The 26,242-nt window shown below is 48.4% G+C and overlaps 1 pseudogene; it reads left to right on the top strand.

Moving 5' to 3' along the window:
* Positions 1-17,752: 17,752 nt before the first annotated feature.
* Positions 17,753-22,655, top strand: LOC135514588 (F-box only protein 40-like; annotated as a pseudogene).
* Positions 22,656-26,242: the final 3,587 nt, after the last annotated feature.

Below are 26,242 nucleotides of genomic sequence, written 5' to 3'. Positions count from 1 at the left end.
CCCTCTCACCTTCCCCCTACTCACAAGGCAGGCAATACGCTCGACCTCATCTTTACTAGATGCTGTTCTTCCACTAACCTCATTGCAACTCCCTCCAAGTCTCCGACCACTACCTTGTATCCTTTTCCCTCTCGCTCTCATCCAACACTTCCCACACTGCCCCTACTCGGATGGTATCGCGCCGTCCCAACCTTCGCTCTCTCTCTCCCCGCTACTCTCTCCTCTTCCATCCTATCATCTCTTCCTCTGCTCATACCTTCTCCAACCTATCTCCTGATTCTGCCTCCAACCCTCCTCTCTTCCCTTTCTGCATCCTTTGACTCTCTATGTCCCCTATCCTCCAGGCCGGCTCGGTCCTCCTCCCCGCTCCGTGGCTCGATGACTCATTGCGAGCTCACAGAACAGAGCTCCGGGCAGCCGAGCGGAAATGGAGGAAAAATCGCCTCCTGCGGACCTGGCATCCTTTCACTCCCTCCTCTCTACATTTTCCTCCTCTGTCTCTGCTGCTAAAGCCACTTTCTACCACTCTAAATTCCAAGCATCTGCCTCTAACCCTAGGAAGCTCTTGCCACCTTCTCCTCCCTCCCTGAATCCTCCTCCCCCCTCCCCCCTCCTCCCTCTCTGCAGATGACTTCGTCAACCATTTTGAAAAGAAGGTCGACGACATCCGATCCTCGTTTGCTAAGTCAAACGACACCGCTGGCTCTGCTCACACTGCCCTACCCTGTGCTCTGACCTCTTTCTCCCCTCTCTCCAGATGAAATCTCGCTTCTTGTGACGGCCGGCCGCCCAACAACCTGCCCGCTTGACCCTATCCCCTCCTCTCTTCTCCAGACCATTTCCGGAGACCTTCTCCCTTACCTCACCTCGCTCATCAACTCATCCCTGACCGCTGGCTACGCTCCCTTCCGTCTTCAAGAGAGCGAGAGTTGCACCCTTCTGAAAAACCTACACTCGATCCCTCCGATGTCAACAACTACAGACCAGTATCCCTTCTTTCTTTTCTCTCCAAAACTCTTGAACGTGCCGTCCTTGGCCAGCTCTCCCGCTATCTCTCTCAGAATGACCTTCTTGATCCAAATCAGTCAGGTTTCAAGACTAGTCATTCAACTGAGACTGCTCTTCTCTGTATCACGGAGGCGCTCCGCACTGCTAAAGCTAACTCTCTCTCCCTCTGCTCTCATCCTTCTAGACCTATCGGCTGCCTTCGATACTGTGAACCATCAGATCCTCCTCTCCACCCTCTCCGAGTTGGGCATCTCCGGCGGCCCACGCTTGGTTTGCGTCCTACCTGACAGGTCGCTCCTACCAGGTGGCGTGGCGAGAATCTGTCTCCTCGCCACGCGCTCTCACCACTGGTGTCCCCCAGGGCTCTCTGGGCCCTCTCCTATTCTCGCTATACACCAAGTCACTTGGCTCTGTCATAACCTCACATGGTCTCTCCTATCATTGCTATGCAGACGACACACAATTAATCTTCTCCTTTCCCCTTCTGATGACCAGGTGGCGAATAATCGCATCTCTGCATGTCTGGCAGACATATCAGTGTGGATGACGGATCACCACCTCAAGCTGAACCTCGGCAAGACGGAGCTGCTCTTCCTCCCGGGGAAGGACTGCCCGTTCCATGATCTCGCCATCACGGTTGACAACTCCATTGTGTCCTCCTCCCAGAGCGCTAAGAACCTTGGCGTGATCCTGGACAACACCCTGTCGTTCTCAAACAACATCATGGCGGTGGCCCGTTCCTGTAGGTTCATGCTCTACAACATCCGCAGAGTACGACCCTGCCTCACACAGGAAGCGGCGCAGGTCCTAATCCAGGCACTTGTCATCTCCCGTCTGATTACTGCAACTCGCTGTTGGCTGGGCTCCTGCCTGTGCCATTAAACCCCTACAACTCATCCAGAACGCCGCAGCCCGTCTGGTGTTCAACCTTCCCAAGTTCTTTCACGTCACCCCGCTCCTCCGCTCTCTCCCACTGGCTTCCAGTTGAAGCTCGCATCCGCTACAAGACCATGGTGCTTGCCTACGGAGCTGTGAGGGGAACGGCACCGCAGTACCTCCAGGCTCTGATCAGGCCCTACACCCAAGCAAGGGCACTGCGTTCATCCACCTCTGGCCTGCTCGCCTCCCTACCATTGAGGAAGTACAGTTCCCGCTCAGCCCAGTCAAAACTGTTCGCTGCTCTGGCCCCCCAATGGTGGAACAAACTCCCTCACGACGCCAGGACAGCGGAGTCAATCACCACCTTCCGGAGACACCTGAAACCCCACCTCTTCAAGGAATACCTAGGATAGGATAAGTAATCCTTCTCACCCCCCCTTAATGATTTAGATGCACTATTGTAAAGTGGCTGTTCCACTGGATGTCAGAAGGTGAATTCACCAATTTGTAAGTCGCTCTGGATAAGAGCGTCTGCTAAATGACTTAAATGTAATGTAAATGTGATTAGGCAACCCTCATTTCTCCCAACAGATGTCAAAGAAATGTTCTCTCACACACACACACACACACACACACACACACACACACACACACACAGCAAGGTTTGAGTGACAAAGTGCGGTGCATAAAGACACTCAAGAGCCTGCAATTGCATTGCCATAATCTCTAGGCTGTGCTGAGTTCAACAAGATACCCAGCTTGACCGTAGCAGCGTCCGTGAAACAAAGAAGGCCCAAAATTTCAGATGTTTTTGGGTGACAGTGGCAGAACTGTTAGGATGAGAAGCACAATTCGACCTCCGGAATGTTCCTGAGGTCCTCCCAATCTGTGCAAGCCTAACCTTGACCGCGTGGCATTACCCCTAAATAGTGAAAAGAAGGTGTTTACATCAAACAGTTTGCATTGACTTCTCTCCCATAGGAATACATTGCCTGCACCCCTAAATTCAACCCGAAGCCTATGTAGGTTATTAATGCCTTATGAACCTGTGCTTGAAGACAACTCATCAAGCCACTATGAGGTCTACCTGTGTTGATTCTAAGCTTCCTGGAGCAACCAGAAGTGGTTAAATTCACCCTAAAGGTGTCTTGATATACGTGACCTGCAATTGTGAAAATCACTGCATTCAATCCTGTGTAGATCAGTCAATTCTTAACGTATAGACTTTAAACTCAGGATTCTGAAAAAGCCTACCCCAAGGAAGATATGTGTTCACGTTCAGCTTCCTGTGCCAACCGGAAGTGTCTTAAATTGGGGTGTTAGGGGCTGTTTCGAAGAGTTAAAAAAGTCTGATCTTTCCAAAACTTCAAATGTGTGATTAGGCAACACTCATGAACTGTAAATCAGTAATGTCCCCCACCAACTCACACACACACACACACACACACAGCTAGGACGGAGTGACACAGTGTGGAGCTTGGAGACACACAGAGCCTGCAATAGTTACCTTTGTTCAAACTATTAAAGAACCGTCAGACCTAGAGCTCTGACACTTTAGAAACCTGTTATAGAGCTCAAGTCGATAGTGCACGGTGAGTTATGTGGCTCTTGAAGGTTCTCAGACCGAGAAACAGCCTCCTACATTTGCAATAACTTCAATTAATTTTGACATCACAAAAATTACGACATTTATAAATGAGTTGTAAGACTAGGTGCATTGAAACCGCCTCGGCCCATAGAGATGGACCCTAACGTTTCTGTCTGATACCTCATTCAAGGAACCCGTAGCAATGCCCGGAAAATGTGGATTTTCAACACCAACTAAGGTCGCTACTCGGGCTCCAAATGACCTATTGAGCCGGAACTTGGGATTCGGGTCGCCTCAGCTAGGCCTACACATAATGTCAGAACTGGACCCGCAGCTAGAATGTAACTATGTGTTTTATGTTTTTATTATGGTTTGAATAGAAGGCGCTGTGAATTTTGGGCCTGCTCTGAAATATGTGATATTTGGCTTCTAAACGAGTTGGAAAAAGTGGGTGTGGTGTCAGTTTGTATCAGTTTGGTGTCAGAATGAAATCTAATTGACTGATGGACGGTGACTTGCTGGCTGACTTTTGTCCATTTGCAATATGTTTAAACAGTGAGGTACCATCACCAAAATGACATTCTGAAATCAACACCAACGAGTGATGGAGAGGAACAGAATCACTGCCCGGCCATCCTGAGTTCATCGGGCCAGTCAATTTCGCATCTCTGCAGTATTTTTGAGCATGTCAAATTCGTGATGGTAAATGCCCATTGAAACATATTGCAAATGCACAGTGCATTTGCAATATGATTCAACAGTGAAAACATCACCAAATGGACATGATGAAATCAACACAACGAGCGATGGAGAGGAACCACTATCACTGCTCGGCCATCTCGAGTTCATCAGGCCAGTCACTTATGCATTTCTGCAGTATTTTTGAGCATGTCAAATTCGTGATGGTAAATGCCCATTGAAACATATTGCAAATGGACAGCCGTGCGCCTGGTGATTGGAACGGGTTACCAGGATAACGTTTTTATAATGGTTTTAAATGCCTTTAGGGGTGTTCAAGGGGTCCACGGTTGGGTAGGGAGCACCCCCCATCTCTGCTCATGCAATAGGGGTGCCCCTAGTCATTTTGGATATTTTTCAAAAAACGTTAAAAAACGACGAGTCCCACTTCTCTCATGTCACCATCGAGCGATGGAGAGGAACCACTTGCACTGCCCGTCCATCTCGAGTTCATCAGGCCAGTCACTTTTGCATTTCTGCAGTATTTTTGAGCATGTCAAATTCGTGATGGTAAATGCCCATTGAAACATATTGCAAATGGACAGCCGTGCGCCTGTTGATTGGAACGGGTTACCAGGATAACATTTTTATAATGGTTTTTAATGCCTTTAGGGGCGAGCAGGGGGTCTACGGTTGGGTAGGGAGCACCCAATAGGGCCCATCCAATAGGGGACGCCCCTTGTTGTCAAAATATCCATAACAGGTTTCTAGGTTTCTTCCTAGGTTTTGGCCTCTCTAGGGAGTTTTTCCTAGCCAACGTGCTTCAACACCTGCATTGCTTGCTGTTTGAGGTTTTAGGCTGGGTTTCTGTACAGCACTTTGAGATACCAGCTGATGTACGAAGGGCTATATAAATAAATTTAATTTGATTTGATTATTTTACATTTTGGTACCCCAGAGAACAACACTGTAGCCTAACCACATCCTTATTTTTTGAGAGTGTATGAATATATGTTCTTGGTAATAAGTATGTACCTGGTGGCACTGCAGAAATACTGATGCACTTCACACCAAGAGGTTGCAAGTTCAAAGCCCCAGATCATTCATGCACACTTTACGTCGAGTGTCCTTAAGTACTGCTATTTTTACGTTGGTGTTGTCAGATAGTAGATCGAATGATTGATTTGATATTGTGCAACTTTTAGCAAAGTGCAGAAATGTATTATTGCTAATAAATCTGTGGCTAATCTCTATCACACCCACAGATATGGGACATTTCAGGTTGCTGGCATCCAAGAGGTTGTTAGTTCAAGTCCCAATAGAGGTTGAGTCCCAAGTGTGCTTACAGTACATAATTTTATAAGATTGTACTTAGCACTCACTTAGCATGCAAAATTACAGTAACTTTAACGGCTACTGAGTTGCAGTAAAAATACAGTCAATATAAGTGTACTGTAATTAGAATACAGCAGCATACGATTCAGCAGCATACTGTCATTTTACAGCAACAGCACCTTATATTAGCAGTAGAAACACAGTGGGCGTGTCTGAAAACCCATAGTAGCATACTATATACTTAAACTGCATAGTCGCATACTATTTATGATCAAATTTTTTGTAAAACATTGTAGCATACTTCTTTGCTACGGCTATGCGTATATAAACCATAAAGGATCATTTGTAGCCCCACCCAATGACCTTTCACTAACACAGCAGTGTTGTTGTTTTGGGCTTACGTTTTGTGAAGTGCAACAGACCCTCCTGCAGCAAAGCACCCCCACAACATGATGTTGCCACCCTCGTGATTCACGGTTGGGATGGTGTTCTTCGGCTTACAAGCCTCCCCTTTTTTCTCCAAACATAATGATGGTCATTATGGCCAAATAGTTATATTTTTGTTTCATCAGGCCAGGGGACATTTCTCCAAAAAGTACGATCTTTGTCCCCATGTGCAGTTGCAAACCGTAGTCTGGCTTTTTTATGTGTAAGGATCTGGGTGTAGCTGGTGCAGAGGAGTCAGGCGCAGGACAGCAAAGATGAGTAACAAAAGGAACTTTACTCAACAATTCAAAATACATAAAGTAACACCAAGCCCACAAATATCGGACCAAACTTACAATAAACAAACGGGCACAAAAACCATGGGGAAAACTGAGGGTTAAATAATAAACATGCAATTGGGAAATTGAAACCATGTGTGTAAAAACAAACACAAAACAAATAGAAAATGAAAAGTGGATCAGCGATGGCTAGAAGGCCGGTGACATTGACGACCGAATGCCGCCTGAACAAGGAGAGGGACCAACTTCGGCGGATATTGTGACAGTACCCCCCCTTGACGGGCGGCTCCAGCTGCGCGTCGACACCGACCTTGGGGACGACCCGGAGGACGGGGTGCAGGGCAATCTGGATGGAGATGGTGGAAATCCCGCAGCAATGAAGGGTCAGAATCGTCCTCCACCGGCACCCAGCAGGTCTCCTTTGGACCATACTCCTCCCACTCCACAAGATACTGAAGGCCCCTCGCCCGACACCTCGAGTCCAGTATGGCTCGAACAGCATATGCCGGGCCCTCTCGATGTCCAGGGGGGGCGGAGGAACCTCCCGCACCTCAGACTCCTGGAGTGGACCAGCCACCACCAGCCTGAGGAGAGACACATGGAACGAGGGGTTAATACGGTAATCTGGGGTAATCTGTAACCTATAACATACCTTGTTCAGTCTCCTCAGGACTTTGAATGGCCCCACAAACCGTGGGCCCAGCTCCCGGCAGGGCAGGCGGAGGGGCAGGTTTCGGGTCGAGAGCCAGACCCGGTCCCCCGGTGCGAACACCGGGGTTTCACTGTGGTGGAGATCGGCGCTCGCCTTCTGCTGCCTCACAGCCAGGTGCAGGTGCACATGAGCAGAGTCCCAGGTCTCCTCCGAGCGCTTAAACCATTCGTCCATCGCAAGGTCCACTATCTGGTTCTCATGCCATGGTGCCAGAACTTGCTGATACCCCATTACGCACTGGAAGGGGGAGAGGTTAGTGGAGGCGTAGCGGAGCTAGTTTTGGGCCATCTCTGCCCAGGGTATGAACGCCGTCCACTCCCCCGGCCGGTCCTGGCAATAAGACCGCAGAAACCTACCCACATCCTGGTTTACTCTCTCCACCTGTCTGTTACTCTCGGGGTGAAAGCCCATGAACGCCCTCCAGACCCTTGACATGAACTGGGGACCTCGATCAGACACTATATCCTCAGGCACCCTGTAGATGTGTGTAAACAGGGCCTCCGCAGTCTGTAGGGCCGTAGGGAGACCGGGCAAAGGAAGGAGACGGCAGGACTTAGAGAACGGATCCACAACGACCAGGATCGTGGTGTTACCCTGTGAGGGAGGAAGATCCGTGAAGAAATCCACTGATAGGTGCGATCACGGCTTTTGTGGAACGGGTAAGGGCTGTAACTTCCCCCTGGGCAGGTGCCCTAGGAGCCTTGCACTGGGCGCACACCAAGCAGCAGGAAACATATACCCTCACGTCCTTGGCCAAGGTGGACCACCAGTACTTCCCACTAAGACAACGCACCGTCCGCCCGATGCCAGGATGACCAGAGGAGGGTGACGTGTTTAGTCCCCTCAAGCCAATGTCTCCACACCTTCAGAGCCTTGAAAACAGCCAACAGCTCCTGGTCCCCCACATCATAGTTTCGCTCCACCGGGCTGAGCTTCTTCGAAAAGAAAGCACAGGGGTGGAGCTTTGGTGGCGTACCCGAACGCTGAGTGAACACGGCTCTGATCCCAGTCTCGGACGCGTCCACCTCCACTATAAATGCCAAAGAGGGATCCGGATGAGCCAGCACCGGAGCCGAGGTAACAGAGCCTTCAGGTGACCGTAAGCCCTGTCCGCATCAGCCGACCACTGCAGTCGCACCGGTCTCCCCTTCAGCAGTGAGGTAATGGGAGCCGCTACCTGTCCAAAACCCGGGATAAACCTCTGGTAGTAGTTGGCAAACCCTAGAAACTGCTGCACTTCCTTTGCTGTGATGGGAGTCGGCCAATTACGCACGGCTGAAATGCGGTCACTCTCCATCTCTACCCCTGAAGTAGAAACGCCGTACCCTAGGAAGTAGACGGACTGTTGGAAGAACAGACATTTCTCAGCATTGACGTACAGGTCATGCTCCAACAGTCGACCAAGCACCCTGCGCACCAGGGAGACATGCTCGGAGGGTGTAGCGGAGTATATCAGAATGTCGTCGATATACACCACTACACCCTGTCTGTTCGGGTCCCGGAAAATCTCATCTACAAATGTACTCATAGTGCCCTGAGGTGGTACTAAATGCCGTCTTCCACTTGTCTCCCTTCCGGATACGCACCAGGTTGTAAGCGCTCCTGAGATCCAATTTTGTGAAGAAGTACGCCCCGTGCATTGACTCTATCACACTGGCTATGATAGGCAGTGGGTAGGTGTACCTCACAGTGATTTGATTGATACCTCGATAGTCAATGCATGGGCACAGACCTCCATCCTTCTTCTTCCCAAAAAATAAACTTGAGGAGGCAGGTGAAGTGCAGGGTCGAATGTACCCCTGCCACAGAGATTCGGAGACATATGTTTCCATAGCCACCGTCACCTCCTGTGACAGGGGACACATATGACTCCTGGAACTACCAGGAGATTTATCTCACAACCCCCCCGTCGATGTGGTGGTAATTGAGTCGCCTTCTTCTTACAGAACACGAGAGCCAAATGGGCTTTTTCAGAGGGGATGCGCACGGTGGAGACCTGGTCTGGACTTTCCACCGTAGTAGCACCGATGGAAACCCCTAAACACCTCCCCGAGCACTTTCATAACCACCCCTTGTGAACCCTCTGTGGCCACGAAATAGTGGGGTCATGACAGGCCAACCAGGTTAGGCCCATCACCACGGGAAACGCAGGAGAATCAATAAGGAAAATAATGTGTAATTGTGTAATTCTCTCCTTGTGACCCTCCTGTGTAACCATGCCCAGTGGTGCGGTGGCCTCCCTAATTAGCCCTGACCCCAATGGTCAACTATCTAGGGCGTGCACAGGGAAGGGCATATCCACAAGAACAATGAGGATCCCTAAACTATGGGCAAATGCTCTGTCAATACAATTCCCAGCTGCGCCTGAATCTACGAGCGCCTTATGCTGGGAATGCGGGGAAAACGTAGGAAAATGTATAAACAAAAACATGTGAGCAACAGGGGGCTCTGAGTGAGCCTGGTGCCGACTCACCTGGGGTGACACGAGAGTGCCCTGCCTGCCGTCTCGACTCCCAGAGGAACCTCCCCAGTACCAACCAGCTGCGGCCACAGCTGGTACAGGGAACAGCCCATCCTCCGGTCGCCCTAAGTCTAGCACCTCCCATATCCATGGGCGTCGGAGCGGTGGTGCTGGGGGATGGAACGGACAGGCCCCGATCTAGACGTCCGCGGGTAGCCAGCAGGTTATCCAGCCAGATGGGCAGGTCCACCATCTGGTCAAACGTCAGAGTGGTATCCCTGCAGGCCAACTCCCGACGGACGTCCCCGCGTAGACTGTACCCGTAGTGATCGATCAGGGCCCTCTCATTTCATCCTGAGCTGGTGACCAGAGTCCGGAAGTCCAAGGCGAACTCCTGTGCGCTCCTCGTCCCCTGCCTCAAGTGGAAAAGACCTTCACTCGCCACTCTACCCTCAGGCGGGTGGTCGAAAACTATCCGAACGCGACAGGTGAACTCTGTGTAATGGTCCAACACCACTTCTCCTTCCCCCCATACGGCGTTGGCCCACTCCAGGGCTTTCCCTGAGAGACTGGAGATGAGGGCGGACACGCTCTCACGTCCCGAAGGAGCCGAGTGGATGGTCGCCAGGTTAAGTTCCAGGTGGAGTAGGAACCCCTGCCATCCGGCAGCTGTCCCATCTTACTCCCTCGGGAACGCGATCCGAATCCCACTGGGACCAGGTGAAGGAGGGGTGATCGTGGTGGCTGTTGTAGGTGTGCCGGTGGAGACGCTGGCAGAACTCCTCCTCTCTCCCATCGGTCCATCGTCTGCAGCATGCATGGTGGTGCCGAGATGTTGCAACATGGTCGCATGCTGCTGGACGTGCTCCTCGACCGCCAAAGGGTGGTTGTCTGCTCCTGCTGATTCCATTATGAGGTGCGTGTATCTGTAAGGATCTGGGTGTAGCTGGTTCAGAGGAGTCCGGCACAGGACAGCAGAGATGAGTAACAAAGGGGACTTTACTCAACAATTCAAAATACATGAAGTAGCACTTACAATAAACAAACACGCACAAAAACCTTTGGGAAAACAGAGGGTTAAATGGTGGGAGCAAGTCCGTAGGTTTCCAAATAGGCAGTCGACCACGGCGGTAACCTCCCAGCCCCACGACGGTAACCTCCCAGTAACCCGGCTGGTAGCAGCGCCATCACCCCAGTTTCCCGGGAACCCCGCTTACCTCCCCCGGAGCGCTGTGATAGTGATTCCAGAACCTGTTGTGCCTTTCTCTCCCAGTGCTCCCTCGTTTTCGAGCTGCGCCCTTCTTCGTTCACCTCGGACTGCTAAAAGATAGCGTATATTCTTATGCTGATTTCCGGGAGGGCACTCACCTGGGCCACGGCAGTGTGGGAGCAACAATCCGCCATCTGCTTCAGTATGCAGGTATTCGTGGCGGAGGTGAGTAAGGTGTTCGAGGCTCCGATGTCTGGGAGAGAGGCTGCCCGGAAGTTACTCCAGCTTTGGCAGGACACCCTCAGTGTGGCAGACTATGCGGTGGAGTTCCACACGCTAGCAGGGAGGGTAACTGGAACCCGGAAGCGCTGGTCGACACATTCCTGGATTATCGGAGGAGGTAAAGGATGAACTGGCAGCCTGAGAACTACCGACAGATCTCGACTCACTCATCACTTTAACCATCCAGATTGATGGTCAGCTACGGGAACGTGGAAGGGAGAAGAGGTTTGATTATGGTTCCAATCGCTCACTCAGGGATCCCACCTTGCAGCTGATAAACTCCGGAAGTTCCCGGTGTCTACCACCCCGAAAAGATCTGTGCTTACCCAAGTCCCTCCAAGAGTTTCCGGAGACTGCCGCTTCACCTGATGCAGCTCGGGAGGACCTTTGCTCCACCTCTGGATTACTGAATCCTGCTTTCCCTTACCCTGAGTCCGCCTGCCGTCCTGTACCTTTGTCTTACCCTGGATTTTTGACCCCTGCCTGCCTTGACCTGTCTTTGCCTGCCCCTGTTGCTACAATACACAGTGTTACTTCAACTGTCTGCATCTGGGTCTTACATTGATTCCTGATACGCTCTTTATCGTCAACAAGCTGGAGAGGTCATAGTCAAATTTAGATGCATAAAGTGCCGGTCTGAAGTGAGCTCTAACGGGGCAGTCCCGTTAGTTCCCTTATATATTGACAAATTATATTTGCATTATTTAGCTTATTCATCATTCATAATTAATGTGTGCTTCATTCATGTGATGACCAATACTGGGTCATGCAGACCAGACAGACCAATACCTCACTAATTTCTGTGTTCTATGTATGTGCTTTTCTAATAACCAATTTCTGTGTTCATGCAAGTGACTGATTGAACAAATCCTCATTATCAGTATCTGCAATTTTACAGTACGCCCAGAACCTTGTTTTGAGAATGAAAGGATATCTCAGTTTCAAGATCTTAAGCTGTTCGCTAGGTGTAGGCATGACCATAAGCAAATAGGTAAACTGGGATTTTTCAACAAATAGAAAGGCATTTACGCTTCCATGGTAGCAAAATCGTATCTATTTTTAGTAACTCTCTATAAAAATGTATTGGAGTGAGATCATTTATTTATTTCGGGATATGTATACCGAGTATATCCACATCACCATCAGACCATTTTATTGGTAAACTACATGGTAATTTAAAGTTGTATTTTTTATTGATCCAATACGTAATATAGTACACTTATCGTAATCTGGTTGTTATCCAGAGGTTTGAAAAATGATTTAGATCCTCTATGAGGCCGTGGAGGTTTCCAAGTTATGGATTTAAAAGAAAACATGAATCATCAGTGTACAATGACACCTTTGTTTTTAAGCTCTGTATTTCTAATCCCCTGATATTATTGTTGGATCTGATTTTAATAGATGACATTTCGATGGCCATAATAAATAGATATGCTGATAGTGAACAACCTTGTTTTACTCCTCTAGACAGTTTAAAACTTACTGAGAAGTAGCCATTATTTACTATTTTACACCTATTGTCACTATACATTATTTTAACCCATTTTATAAGAGATTATCCAAAATTGAAATGTTGAGAGAGAAGAGACTTACAGTTTGATGTTTGCTCCTTGTTTACATCACACTTCCTGTGATTGGTAGATTGTTCCTCACCACCGCCAACACTTGGTCTGGAATGTAATTACATGCTAGCATGGCTAGTGGGTAACGTCTACTACTTGGTACCTCTGTTTTGTTCTGTTCGCATTCATTCGCATTCAGAATCTTGGAGATGGGGAAAGGGTCGATAAAACGCAGGGGACAGTTTGCGGGACTCTACCCGGAGGGTCAGATCCCAAGTGGACAGGCATACCCGCTGCTCGAAACAATAACGGGGAGCCGGGGTCCGGGTGTGGTCCGCCGGTCGTCAATACCTGGAGGTGGTCTTGAGCAGAGCCGACCAGGCTCTCTTCCAAGCACGGCGACAGTGGCGGACGAACATCTGGGCTGAGGATATGCTGACCTCGTCCTCTTGCTCCGGGAAGTGCGGGGGCTGATATCCCAGGGAGCACTCAAAAGGCGAGAGACCAGTGGCTGAGCAAGGGAGGTTGTTGCGGGCATACTCTACCCATATGAGCTGCTGGCTCCAAGTGGTGTAATTAGCAGAGACCAGGCAGCGAAGAGTCATTTCCAGGTCCTGATTGGCTCGCTCCAGCTGGCTGTTAGACTGGGGGTGGAACCCGAAGTCCATGGATCCGGAAGACATGCTGCACCATGAGCTGGGCTGAGGGTAGCTTTGGGAGAAGAATGAAATGGGCGACCTTGGAAAACCGGTCCACCACGGTAAGGATAACCATGTTGCCATCAGATGGGGGGAGAACAGTGACGAAGTCCAGGGATGTACGTGACCAGGGCCAGTGAGTGATGGGAAGTGGTCGAAGAAGGCCAGCCGGTGCTTGCCATGCAGTCTTATTCTGGGCACACACGGTGTAGGCAGCAACGAACATAGAGACGTCAGGAACCAAGGTGGGCCCACCTAAAACGTTGTCGTACAACAGAGTCTATGAGCACCTGGAGAGATTTGGAACGGTCACCCCACAACAGGGCAGCATGGAAAGGGGTATGAGAAATGGAAGAATGGAGAATGGAGAATTCCCCGTACGGTTCATCAGCGCACTAGTACCTACTTGATGAGCCTGGTTATTTAATGGGCAGGTAGATAACAAAATGTCCCGTAGCTCCACAATGCAGACAGCTCTAGGTGTTAAGTCTGCGTAACCGCTCAGCAGGAGAAAATCTAGCCCTGCCCAGTTCCATGGGCTGTGGAGGAGACGACTTGACAGCCCTTTGGACCTCCAAGAGAACTCCGGGATTCCTCCAAGATGAGGTGGAAATCGAGGGCAAGCGTTGGCGACAGGGAACATACTCCCTTTCCCTTATAGTCAAGACTATAAGGGAGTTGAGGTCCAGGAGGAGGATAGTACAGTTTTCAGATAATTTATTATAAACACAGTGCAGGCAAAGGGCAGGTCGAGGACAGGCAGAGGTTTGTGATCAGAATCAGGCAGGTACAGGATGGCAGGCAGGCTAGGCTACTACTGAATAACTAGGCTACTACATTTAGTTTGTAGTATTTTGGTAAGACTGCATTCAAATAGGCTGTTTGTAACAGATTAATTACCTTATCTATCTTGTAGCCCATATTTATTAGCAAAACAGCCTTGCTTTAGTGTGAAAGGCGCTGTCCATTGTGCTCTTACAGCAGAGTGGAGATACATATTTCACGTCAACCTACCGGTCACTTCAAAAGCACTCAAAGATCTCTGAGTCACTGCATTTTAACATTGTGTTTGTGGTATAGGTGATGTAAGCAGAATTCAATATCATTCCAATGCAAGAACCCCCCAAAATGTTGACCCATTGCCAATTTCACTGCCCCCTTAGTCACTTTATCCTGGCGCCGGGTGTGACTTCCACTCCATGGAGCAGTACACCCACGCTGGCGGGACAGACCTGCAGGTAGACCGCCAGCCAGGCACAGGGCATACTGATTGAACAGCCGAAGCCGGCATTGAGGCATGGCACCTTTTCATTGGGGAAGAGCAGCGCATGCTCCTCCTCTTTGCACAGGTGGAAGAGGGCACCACACAGCAGGTGTCAGGGGATGAGCACACAGGACACAGAGATATCCACAGGGCCTTTCAGGGCCAGCTGAAACAGCTGTCACAGTCGCGTGACGGCGGGGTGGGAAGGAAGAACCTTTGGGGAGGGTGAGACACAGGGAGAGAGGGAGGGAATGAGAGATAGAGAGAGGGAAAAAGGTAAGAGAGTAACTTCCTCTTTTATGATTGTCTTTATTTGGTTTCAATAGCTATTGATTTGAGTTAATTTTGAGTTCAAATTAATTTCATGTGAATATCCTGGAAAATACACTCTGGCTAGGAGCCCTGACAATCCTATGACTACACTGAATGGTTCTAATAAACACCTCTAATACACAACCTAGAGTAAATTAACCCTGGTCCTGGAGAGCCGTGGTGTGTGCAGGTTTTGTCCCAAACCAACACTACACACCTGATTCAAATAATCAACTAATCATCAAGACCTTGCTTAGCTTAATCTGGTGTGTTAGTGCTAGGCTAGGACAGAACTCTGGACATGCTGCAACCAGGGTTGGGGCATTGTCTTGCGTCAGATAGTGTGTCGAACCGAGTGATGAACGTGGCATAGGAGTGAACACCATCTGAACTTAAGACAATGGGGTTGGGATCAATTCCATTTAGATTCAGTCACTTCAGGAAGTAAACTGAAATTCCAATTCCATTGTGTTTCAGTGCTTTTCTCAGATGAAAAAAATGAATTGGAACTTCCGTTTACTTGCTAAATTGGCTGATTTGAAATGCAATTGACTGCAACCCTCCAGAACCAGGAGTTCAGTACAGTGTACTTACTAATCTGACAGTGTTGTCTTACCATGATATCAATGCTAAATAGTCTTACCTCTTGTCTCTCTGTCTCCTCTGAGGCTGAGTTGCAGTTAGTCACCTAGTCAGTCACAAAGTCAGTCAAACAGACAGTCGGTTAGTCAGTCTGTCAGCCTTGCATGGGTTACAGTCCTGAATTTTGTTACGACATTTACCAGGGCAGTGATAAATATAGCTAGGTTGCATTCTGGTCTGCAGGGTGAAGGGGGTCTCTATCTGGAGCAGTGGAGTCAGGTTACACAGTGAGACAGACAGAAGGAAAGCACAAAACACTGCAGATATTTCATTGGTGTTTTAATTATGGCATTATAGATTATAGATCCAACATGGATGTCATGTTGTCAATCAGTTCATTGTGTCTGTAATGATCAGGCGAAAACTGTCATGGTGGAAGGCAGGCAAGCCTTCGTGGGTTGGGCAGAGTTGTCTGACATATTGCTTACACCCATCTAGTTGCTTTCAGCTCTACAAGGGGCCATCAAGACTTGTCTGATGGGTAGGGCTAGACTATACTCGGAGGCAGTGGCGGCTGGTGGGAGGAGCTATAGGAGGATGGGCTCATTGTAATGGCAATATATTGAACGGAGTCAAACATGTGGCTTCCATATGTTTGATGTGTTTGATACCCTTTTATTTATTTATTCCATTCCAGCCATTACAATGAGCCCATCCTCCTATAGCTCCTCCGACCAGCCTCCGCTTCTCAGAGGATATGTCTGAGAGTGGGAGGTAAGAGTTGGTATCCAACTGGATCAATCATAGCTTTACTTTTGCACACATTTTTTTGTAAAGAGCCACTAGAGGATACTGTGTTGTATATGGAGGAGTGTTACTCACATGTACTCCAGTGAGTATACTTAAGTCTAAGTATACTCACTGGAGGTATACTCACTGGCTGTTTGCAGCCTGGAGCAGCTGGACCACATGGCCAGCCCCTCTTCCTGAGTGTTCCACTCGCTGCGTGCGGTTCATCTGTATCTTCCGCCTGTGGTTTGTCTTGCTTGTGTTTCGTTAGCTATACACTACGACTCCGTGTGCATCCTTTAATATATTGGTGGCTCTTGCTGCCACACTGTATTTACCTTACACAACTTTGCCGACTGGCTTGTTCTGTGTGTGTTGTGAATTGCTTAATTAACATGCTGTCATGTTAAAGAAATTCACATGAATCAAATCCATAACAAATCCATGACCTGTTTGCTGTTTTTTGTCTGACTGTTTTTCAGAATTATTGGGTAAGTTATCCATCACCGAGTTCCTATTCCTCCAAGCGGGTCACGACATAAGCTTTCCCAGGGCATTGGACCCCTGCTAAGTGGCCTTGCTGGCTGGGCTGAGTTTATGGCTTCCCTTTGTGACAGGTGTGATGGTGACATCCCCTTGGAGATCCGCATACCTCATGTATGCACTGCCTGGGTTTGAGCCATGCAGAGAGGGCGGTGGAGCGCCTTACTGTGGATGCCTTTTTTCTGCACCTGGCGAGATTGGAGGCCATGTGAGAGTGGGTCGGCCAGGCACAGGCTGTTAGTCCCTCTACTGGGCCCAGTACCCCTCCCAGGAAGTGTGGCCGGAGTCACCGCAGGCAGAGCCCATCTGCTGCCAGTCCTGGACGAGGGCAGGAGTCAGACTGCTGGGACCACCTTGAATGCAAGGCGCATGCCCTGTGTCAGGAGGTTGATAGCTTCGATGGCGACGACAGCTCTTACCTGTTGGGCAGTGATAGGCTGTTCCTGATGGACAATGCTGGCACTGTTCACCACCATGAGCGGAGCTACCAGGCCATCAGAAGCCAGAGGGGTGGCTTCATCAGCCCCAGCAGCTCGATCAGCCCCCAGCAGCTCGATAGGCTATGAGGGGCCTACTCACTCGGGTAGCCACTACACGGGACATCAAACTGGTGGACAGCGATGACTCTTCTCTGCTGAATTCTGCCAGGCCTTGCAGGAGAGCTGAGCCTCTGCCAGGGGTTGCTTCAGACTGGACCATGGAGTAATGTGGCGGGCGCAGAGTCACTCAGCCTCTGGGAGTACCCGACCATGGACACCATGATAGCTGCCATGGTCCTCTCGGCCGCCTTACCAATGCGGCCATGCTGCTGCAGGCCTACGTGTAGACTCTGTTGCCCCGGGTGCAGGGGGGTACAGAGGAGCTCTTCTGGGAAACGACGGGGGTGTCTCGCCTGCTTTTCCTGCTCCAGAGGGATGTGGCCCACTCCAATGGACGGGCCACGGCGCAGGTGGTTACCTCCCTGCGCCATCTCGGGCTGGCCCAATCCCATCTGCCAGCTGCTCTCCAGAGCACATTTGCCACTCTCCCCATCACCCCATGGCTGACCTTTTGCACCTTTGGTTAATGACATTCTGGAGCAGATTGATAAGGTTCTTAGGGACCGGGAGACCCTGAGACGGTTCATGCCTCCTCCTCAGGCCCCGGGTCCAAGACAGGCAGACTGTCGCCACCCTCATCACCTCACGCTGAGGAAAGACAGTGGGGAGTGGCACAGCGTGCGGTGGAATAACAACCTGTCAACTGTCACCGCCATAGGGACGTGCCTGGGGGACCCAGGCGCTCGGGCACCAAAGGAACGGCCCCAGCAGATTAATTACTTAAAAATCATACAATGTGATTTTCTGGATTTCTGTTTTAGATTCCGTCTCTCACAGTTAAAGTGTACCTATGTTAAAAATTACAGACCTCTCCATGCTTTGTAAGTAGGAAAACCTGCAAAATCGGCAGTGTATCAAATACTTGTTCTCCCCACTGTATATGGATCACTCCAATCCTCTACGGTTCTAGAGGCACCTAAAAAAATGATGTAGAGAACGTGTGTCGCGACCATAGGATCTTTATATAGGGGCGGACCCAAGCTGTGACACCGGTGTTCACGGGAGTAAATCTGTAAATCCTCACCTCGGATGTATCCCTCCGCCACAGACTGATACCAATATATTGGAGTGATCCAAATAGCTCACATAACCATGGTTGCATACGTAACCTGCGATCCTTCCTTAAGCCTCATTCCCCACCCAGTTGACTACTTTAAAATGGTGGAAATCCTCAATGGCAATGTCCATGCATAAACAGGTTATCTCCAAGTAGGGAACTCTATTGCTATGGTTCCTCACAAGTTTCTCCCTATCACTCAGTCACACTGGTTGGTTGAATAACTGAGTTCTCAACTGACCCAGGGTCAGCCCTTGTCTGGTAACCAGAGCATGTTTTTGAACAGGCTGTGTAGCATTTCTCAGTCAGCATGTTGGCCTATTTATAGCACTAACACATGATCTTCAGAAGGGACAGATACCATGCAGTAGTACTGTAGCGGCACAAGGGAAATGGTTTACTTCAGGTAATGTTGAGACTATGGACTATAAGACAGTTGTGTAACAATTGTTTGTATGGTTTGAAAGCTTTAAACTTTTTAGGTTTACATTATAATATAAGGTTAAGTATAAAGTAAAGGTTGCATTCAACATGTCTTTCTGTTTCAAGGGATTTCAGTTGAACAATGTTGTACTGAAGAATAAGAACATGGTATGTTTCATTTTATTTAAATTGAAGCTCACTTTATGGCATGTTAAAGTAAAAACCACAATACAACCAAATTGAACAGCATTTCTCAATGTTTTCATTGAATTGATTTAGTCATTATGTTTTTATGGGGAATGTGTACGATAGAGCTTCTGTGAAAGGGTTGATGCTGTTTCCCTGTAAAAAAAATAGTTAACCATGTCTTGCCCACAAGACTTAAGATGCTTGTTTACAATTCATGTTTAGTGTACAAGTGGAGACTATGCCATCCCATGACATTAATATGTGAGAGGTGAAGTAGTTTTGACTGTGTTCTCTTCCTCTCACACTTTCTATCATTCTCTCTCTGTCCATCCCTCTTCCATCAGAGACGTCATTCCCTTTTTTCTCGTCCCCCCCGTCCTGCCGGTCATCGCCACTGTGACAGCTGCTACAGCCGGCGGTGTAAGGCCCCCGTGGAGATCTCGGTGTCTTGTGTGCTCATCCCCTGCCGCCTTTTGTGTGGAGCCCTGTTCCACATGTGCAAAGAGGAGGAGCATGCGCTCCTCTGCCCCAATGAGAAGGTGCCATGCCTCAACGCTGCCTTCGGCTGTCCAATCATCATGCCCCGTTCCTGGCAGGCGGGCCACCTGCAGGTCTGTCCCGCCAGTGTGGTGTGCTGCTCAATGGAGTGGATCCGCTGGCCAGCCGATGAAGCCTACGCAAACACACACCCCGACATCCACGCACACACACACACCCTGCATGAGAACCTGCTGAAGGAGCAGAAGGCAGGAGAACAGTTGGACCTGGCCATGGCCCTGGATGATCAGAGACACCTGTATGCCCGTATGAAGATGAAGACTCTCTACCCAGAGATGATAGTGAAGGTGGAGGGAGAGGAAGAGGAGAAGAAAGAAGATAAGAAAAAGGAGAAGACAGAAGACTGGGCCACAGTGCGTCTATGTAATGGGGCCTCTACCCTCTGTACGGCTGCTGATGATGGGTGGAGTGAAGATAGGCCATATCATATCCTATCTGGTAACTGGATTTTCTGGACAAATCCAAAATGTTATTTTTACTTTATTTGAACTTTGTTATAAATTACAATAACTTGTTTTTCCTCATTATTACCCTCTCTATCCATGCCAGGCGTTCCAGAAACAGCCGTGACAGACCTTTCAGACTTTTCTTTGGAGAAGGAGGAGGGAGATGTGGGTGTTGAGGAACCAGGGGAGACATCAGCTCTGACAGATACAACAGGTATGAGAGGATGTTCAATATGGATAAAGGAGGCTGTAATGTGGACACCAAAAACAGCCGGGGCAGAGAAGGGAAGGAGTGGAACCATTGGATGGAGTTGGAGGAGCAGTCGTGCAGAGAGAAGAAGGAGAAAAGAGATGCAGAAGAGTTGATGGGCGCTCTGCAAGCTCCAGGAACTCCAGAGGGACCAAGGGGGACCGAGGCCAACCGTAATGCCACAGGGATTACAGGTATGGCCCCGTGGCAGGACGGGGTCCTGCAGCGCATGGCCAAGGAGGTCACCCCCCAGGAATTCAACATGTACCTGGTGCACCACGGACGCATGCTGCTCACCTTTGGCCAGATGGATGCCTGCACGCCACGGGAAAAAGACTTTGTCTACGGAAACATAGAGCCCATCCCTGTTCAGACACTGTACTCCTTCAAGGTAGTTCTGTTGATTTTTTTCTCTCTAAGGCATATGCATGTTCACGTACACACAGATACAAACACTTACATACACAAATCTCTGTAAAATAATGGCGTTACTGTATGTGTTATCAATCATTGTTCCCCTGCAGGTTCCTGTCAGCTACCGTGAGAAGCAGCGTAGTGTCCACTACTATGACGCATCAGCCCGTGCTGAGAGTACCTGGGCCTGTGTGGATACATCTGACCTGGGGGCATTAAAGGAGTCCTGGTGGACGGACGAGGCTGACAGCACACTACTGGGATACGCAGAGAGAGAGGTCATGGGGCATCAGGTAAGTTATGCCTATCAGAAGAGCTCAGCAGGTTAAAATAAGTGCCAGTGCTAGGTGCAATAAAATGCTGAACAAAAATAGAGCATACGTTTCACAGCTATCAGAACAGAAATACAATACGTACATCCACAACACATAAAGATATTATAGCGATGTTAACCCAACACTTGGCTATTTTATCAAGTGGTTTGGATCTGTTGGTGTAACAGCTAAGGTGTTGGGTTGACAAGCCAATGTCCCGGGTTCCATCCTCAGTTGCGAGTATCCCCTAATAAACAATTGGTGGAGATTTCTCTCTATCTCTGCCCGGATAAGGTTCTTAGAGCTGTTCTTGAGTGAGCTGAGATGTCTTTCTCTCTGTCTTCCTGGTTCTAAGATCAGTGAGGAGCGTGGACAGGACGGGCTTTATGTGGACATGGGGATGCAGACCCACTCCTTCAAGACGGCACCGTTCAGACGAGACACGACGTTAGCAGACTTGACAAGGGACAGGCCTCTGAAGCTCCGCCTCCAGCTGCATGCAGACAGCACCTCCAGCCGACACAACAAGGCTAGCTCTGCCTTCACCTTCCTCTGTGGACACTCCTTCCAACGAAGGGAATTTCCCAAACACTTCAGGTATCCCAAAAACTTCAGGTACCCCAAACACTTCCAATGCAAAGAGTTCCCCAAACACTTCAGGTACCTGGGCCCCTGTGATGTCATGTCGCCTTGAGTAGTTGCCCTGGTATGGCTGTATAGCCTCCATTGTAATGTTTTCCACACATCTAAAATGAAACATTGTTATCATTATTCAGGAACGTGCACACAGACATTCAGACGTGTGCTAGTGGCTGGTTTGAGCAGAGGTGTCCCCTGGCCTACCTGGGCTGCACCTACAGCCAGAGAAGGTTAGAGCCTTTCAAACAACCTGCCACGGTCACCTACAAGTAAGAACCATTCAACTAGCTACTCACAACTCATGCACTGATTGTGGAAGAACCAGTGTTTGTATATATTTCAGTATTTGTATTCACCGTCCTTCAGTACATCTGAATGTTTTCATTACCATACCCTAATCCTGACCTCTGACCCTTTACCTACAGCCAGGAACTGAGCATCTTCAACCTCCGACCCACCGTCCCAGCTTCTCAAGGGGAAGGAACAGAGCCCCTTAAATCTTCCAAGTCGCAGTCTGGTCCAGAACCTGTCGGAACCCCCAGGAGGAGGCGGTCGAGGGGAGAAGGGGACTGTGATTCACTGAGTGCTTTGCCATCCGAGGTGCTGTGCCACATGGCCAGCTTCCTGGACAGCCTGTCCCTGTCCCAACTGGCTCTTGTGTCCCGCCTCATGAGAGAGGTATGTTCCTCTCTGCTGCAGGACAGGGGGATGGTGTCCTCCTCTGGGAAAAGAAGACCTACAAGTCTGGTGTGGCCAAATGGAAGGCCAAAACGGTAAGAGCACTGGAGTTTACAATGACAGCAGTCTGTCGAGTAAGTTACTGTGACTTGTCACATTTCCCATGTTCTCCTCTCTCTCCCTGCCTACCCTCTCCTCTCTTTTCTTTCCTCTCCTCTCATCTTGTATCGCTCCCCAGGTGTGGGAGTTCAGTCATCTGTTCTCTACAGTAGATTTGTGGCATTTTATAGACAACGTGCCGTCCATGTCGGAGCACCTGAAGGTTTGTCCCTACTACCAGACCTGGGTACCACCCCAGCCGGTGGCCCTGCCCAGCATGAGTCACCTACAGGGTGGAACACAGGAGCAGGACAACCAGCAGAGAAAGAGCCTGGTTGCTCAGTTCATGGGCAACAGATAGCAGGGAAAATAGTATTCTGATGATCCTACCTGACAGTCAGTGCTGGCTGGTGGCACTTCAAATCTGAGGATGTGCTGACAGTAATGGCTGGAATGGAATAAACGGAATGGTTTCCATGTGTTTGATACAATTCTATCAACTCTATTCAAGCCATTATTATGAGCCAGCCTCCCCTCACCCGCCTCCTCTGCTGACAGTCCACCCTTGAAGCATGAATAGAACAAATAGAACAAACTATGTGCCAGACATTTTCAACGACAGAGAATTCAGTTAAAAAGTGTGTGTTAATTACTAAAACCTTTATTACTTAAAGGTTACTATCTCACAGTTGGATTTATCAGAATCTCGAAGCAGCTCGAAGAACCACACGTCTGTAGGAGACAGACAGGTCGAGTGACTACCTCCCCTCATACTAAAGAGCCATTTGCTTAATCTCTGATCATTCTCGAGCATACCGAACTTCCTCACACTCTTGCAAGTAGGGGAATGTGGTGAGATATCCCACTCATAATATCAGAGAACATGGGTAACGCAAGTAAACTTAAGTTATTTTTCAATAATTTGTTTCAATATCTCACAAAAGTCACAATCTCCAAGGTGAGCAATTGTAATGCCGCTGACCTTATGCATAAAGGCAGGGTTGGATAAGAAGGTTACCTGGGCAAACTGTATGCACAAATGGTGAACTGGCAGTGCATCGAGTTCACTCACTCACTTTGCCAACATAAGGGCACCAGTGAAGCAGTCTTAAAGGGGGCTTATTTTCATCATGTCTGAGGCATTTATAGGAGAGTGTGATGCGTTTCACCCAAGAGGAAGGCAGGTCAGGTCTTAGCGCAATGAATGATACACCCTATGATGGCTTTCGGTGATTGATGCGGGGAGCTGGGGGGGGGATCTAAAAATACATGTAGTCCTGCTTTGTGGCATTTCGTGAAGGCTCTATGTTATACTGATCAAACTATATGTTTTTGTGTGTGTACAGTCGTGGCCAAAGGTTTTGAGAATGACACAAATATTAATTTACACATAGTTTGCTGCTTCAGTGTCTTTAGATATTTTTGTCAGATGTTACTATGGAATATTGAAGTATAATTACAAGCATTTCATTTGTGTCAAAGGCTTTTATTGACAATTACATGAAGTTGATGCAAGAGTCAATATTTGCAGTGTTGACCCTTCTTTTTCAAGACCTTTGCAATCCGCCCTGGCTGCTGTCAATTAACTTCTGGGCCACATCCTGACTGATGGCAGCCCATTCTTGCATAATCAATGCTTGGAGTTTGTCAGAATTTGTGGGGTTTTGTTTGTCCACCCGCCTCTTGAGGATTGACCACAAGTTCTCAATGGGATTAAGGTCCGGGGAGTTCCCTGTCCATGGCCCCAAAATATCAATGTTTTGTTCCCTGAAACACTTAGTTATCACTTTTGCCTTATGTCAAGGTGCTCCATCATGCTGGAAAAGGCATTGTTTGTCACCAAACTGTTCCTGGGTGGTGGGGAGAAGTTGCTCTCGAAGGATGTGTTGGTACCATTCTTTATTCATGGCTTTGTTCATAGGCAAAATTGTGAGTGAGCCTACTCCCTTGGCTGAGAAGCAACTCCACACATGAATGGCCTCAGGATGCTTTACTGTTGGCATGACACAGGACTGATAGCGTTCACCTTGTCTTCTCCGGACAAGCTTTTTTTCTGGATGCCCCAAACAATCGGAAAGGTGATTCATCAGAGAAAAGGACTTTAGCCCAGTCCTCAGCAGTCCAATCCCTGTACCTTTTGCAGAATATCAGTCTGTCCCTGATGTTTTTCCTGGAGAGAAGTGGCTTCTTTGCTGCCCTTCTTGACACCAGGCCATCCTCCAAAAGTCTTTGCCTCACTGTGCGTGCAGATGCACTCACACCTGCCTGCTGCCATTCCTGAGCAAGCACTGTACTGGTGGTGCCCCGATCCCGCAGCCGAATCACCTTTAGGAGACTTGGGTGCCCTGAAGCCTGTTTCACAACAATTGAACCGCTCTCCTTGAAGCTCTTGATGATCCGATTAATGGTTGATTTAGGTGCAATCTTACTGGCAGCAATATCCTTGCCTGTGAAGCCCTTTTTGTGCAAAGCAATAATGACGACACGTGTTTCCTTGCAGGTAACCATGATTGACAGAGGAAGAACAATGATCCAAGCACCACCCTCCCTTTGAAGCTTCCAGTCTGTTATTTGAACTCAATCAGTATGACAGAGTGATCTCCAGCCTTGTCCTCGTCAACACTCACACCTGTGTTAATGAGAGAATCCCTGCGATGGTGTCAGCTGGTCCTTTTGTGGCAGGGCTGAAATGCAGTGGAAATGTTTTGGGGGGGTGAAGTTAATTTGCATGGCAAAGAGGGACTTTGCAATCTGATCACTCTTCATAACATTCTGGAGTATATACAAATTGCCATCTATCAAACTGAGGCAGCAGACTTTCTGAAAATTAATATTTGTGTCATTCTCAAACTTTTGGCCACGACTGTAGATATGGTTGTCCTTGTTCGATAGAGCAATTGGATGTCTTTTAGCGATGTTCCTACTGGTGCATTCATTGCTAAATATACAAGCAAATAAAAAAATGACTACAACTTGCATTGGGCGGTGCATCGTGCTGTAGCCCACGTCCCTCCCCAAGGCGGGCTGTTTTGAAAAAGAGATGGACACTCACAACAATCCTTAGGGCAAAACTGAAAGAACTGACCAGATGCAATCAATAACATTTCAATTAAATGTATTTATATAGCAATTTTTACATCTGCCGATGTCACTAAGTACAATACAGAAACTCAGCCTAAAACCACAAACAGCAAGCAATACAGATGTAGAAGTACGGTGGCTCATAACAAGTTAGTAGGCGCAAGTCTAACTAGCTAGCCAACTCCGCCATGTCCTAACATTTGCTGGTAAACTAAGATTTAGGTGTCTGGTTGTAACATTGTAGCTTGCTATTTAGTAGCTAGCCACACCAACAACTAAAAAGAGAAGAGCTTTTACAATCAAGATGTTGATCTCTATTAGACTGGCTAGCCAAGCATACATAACATGGGTATTTCAATATTTTTAGCTTGCTGTTAGCTAACTAGCATCACTATTTTGGCAGCAAGATTGATAGTCAGCTGAGGCGGCAGGGTAGCCTAGTGGTTAGAGCGTTGGACTAGTAATTGAAAGGTTGCAAGTTCAAATCCCTGAGCTGACAGATACAAATCTGTTTTTGTGCCCCTGAACAGGCAGTTAACCCGCTGTCATTGAAAAAACAATTTTGTTCTTAACTGACTTGCCTAGTTAAATAAAGGTAATAAAAACTCAACCCTAGACAATTTATACAGTTGAAGTCGGAAGTTTACATACACCTTCGCCAAATACATCTACATCTAAACTTTTTTTTCACAATTTCTTACATTTAATCCTCGTAAAAATTCCCTGTCTTAGGTCAGTTAGGATCACCACCTTATTTCAAAAATGTAAAATGTCAGTGGGTCAGAAGTTTCCATACACTCAATTAGTATTTGGTAGCATTGCCTTGAAATTGTTTAACTTAGGTCAAACGTTTCGGGTAGCCTTCCA

The sequence above is a fragment of the Oncorhynchus masou genome, chromosome 26, assembly GCF_036934945.1.
Source record: "Oncorhynchus masou masou isolate Uvic2021 chromosome 26, UVic_Omas_1.1, whole genome shotgun sequence".
NCBI classification, from domain to species: domain Eukaryota; kingdom Metazoa; phylum Chordata; class Actinopteri; order Salmoniformes; family Salmonidae; genus Oncorhynchus; species Oncorhynchus masou.
The sequence above is the reverse complement of the archived record's forward strand: the minus strand, read 5'-3'. Positions and strand labels throughout refer to the sequence as shown.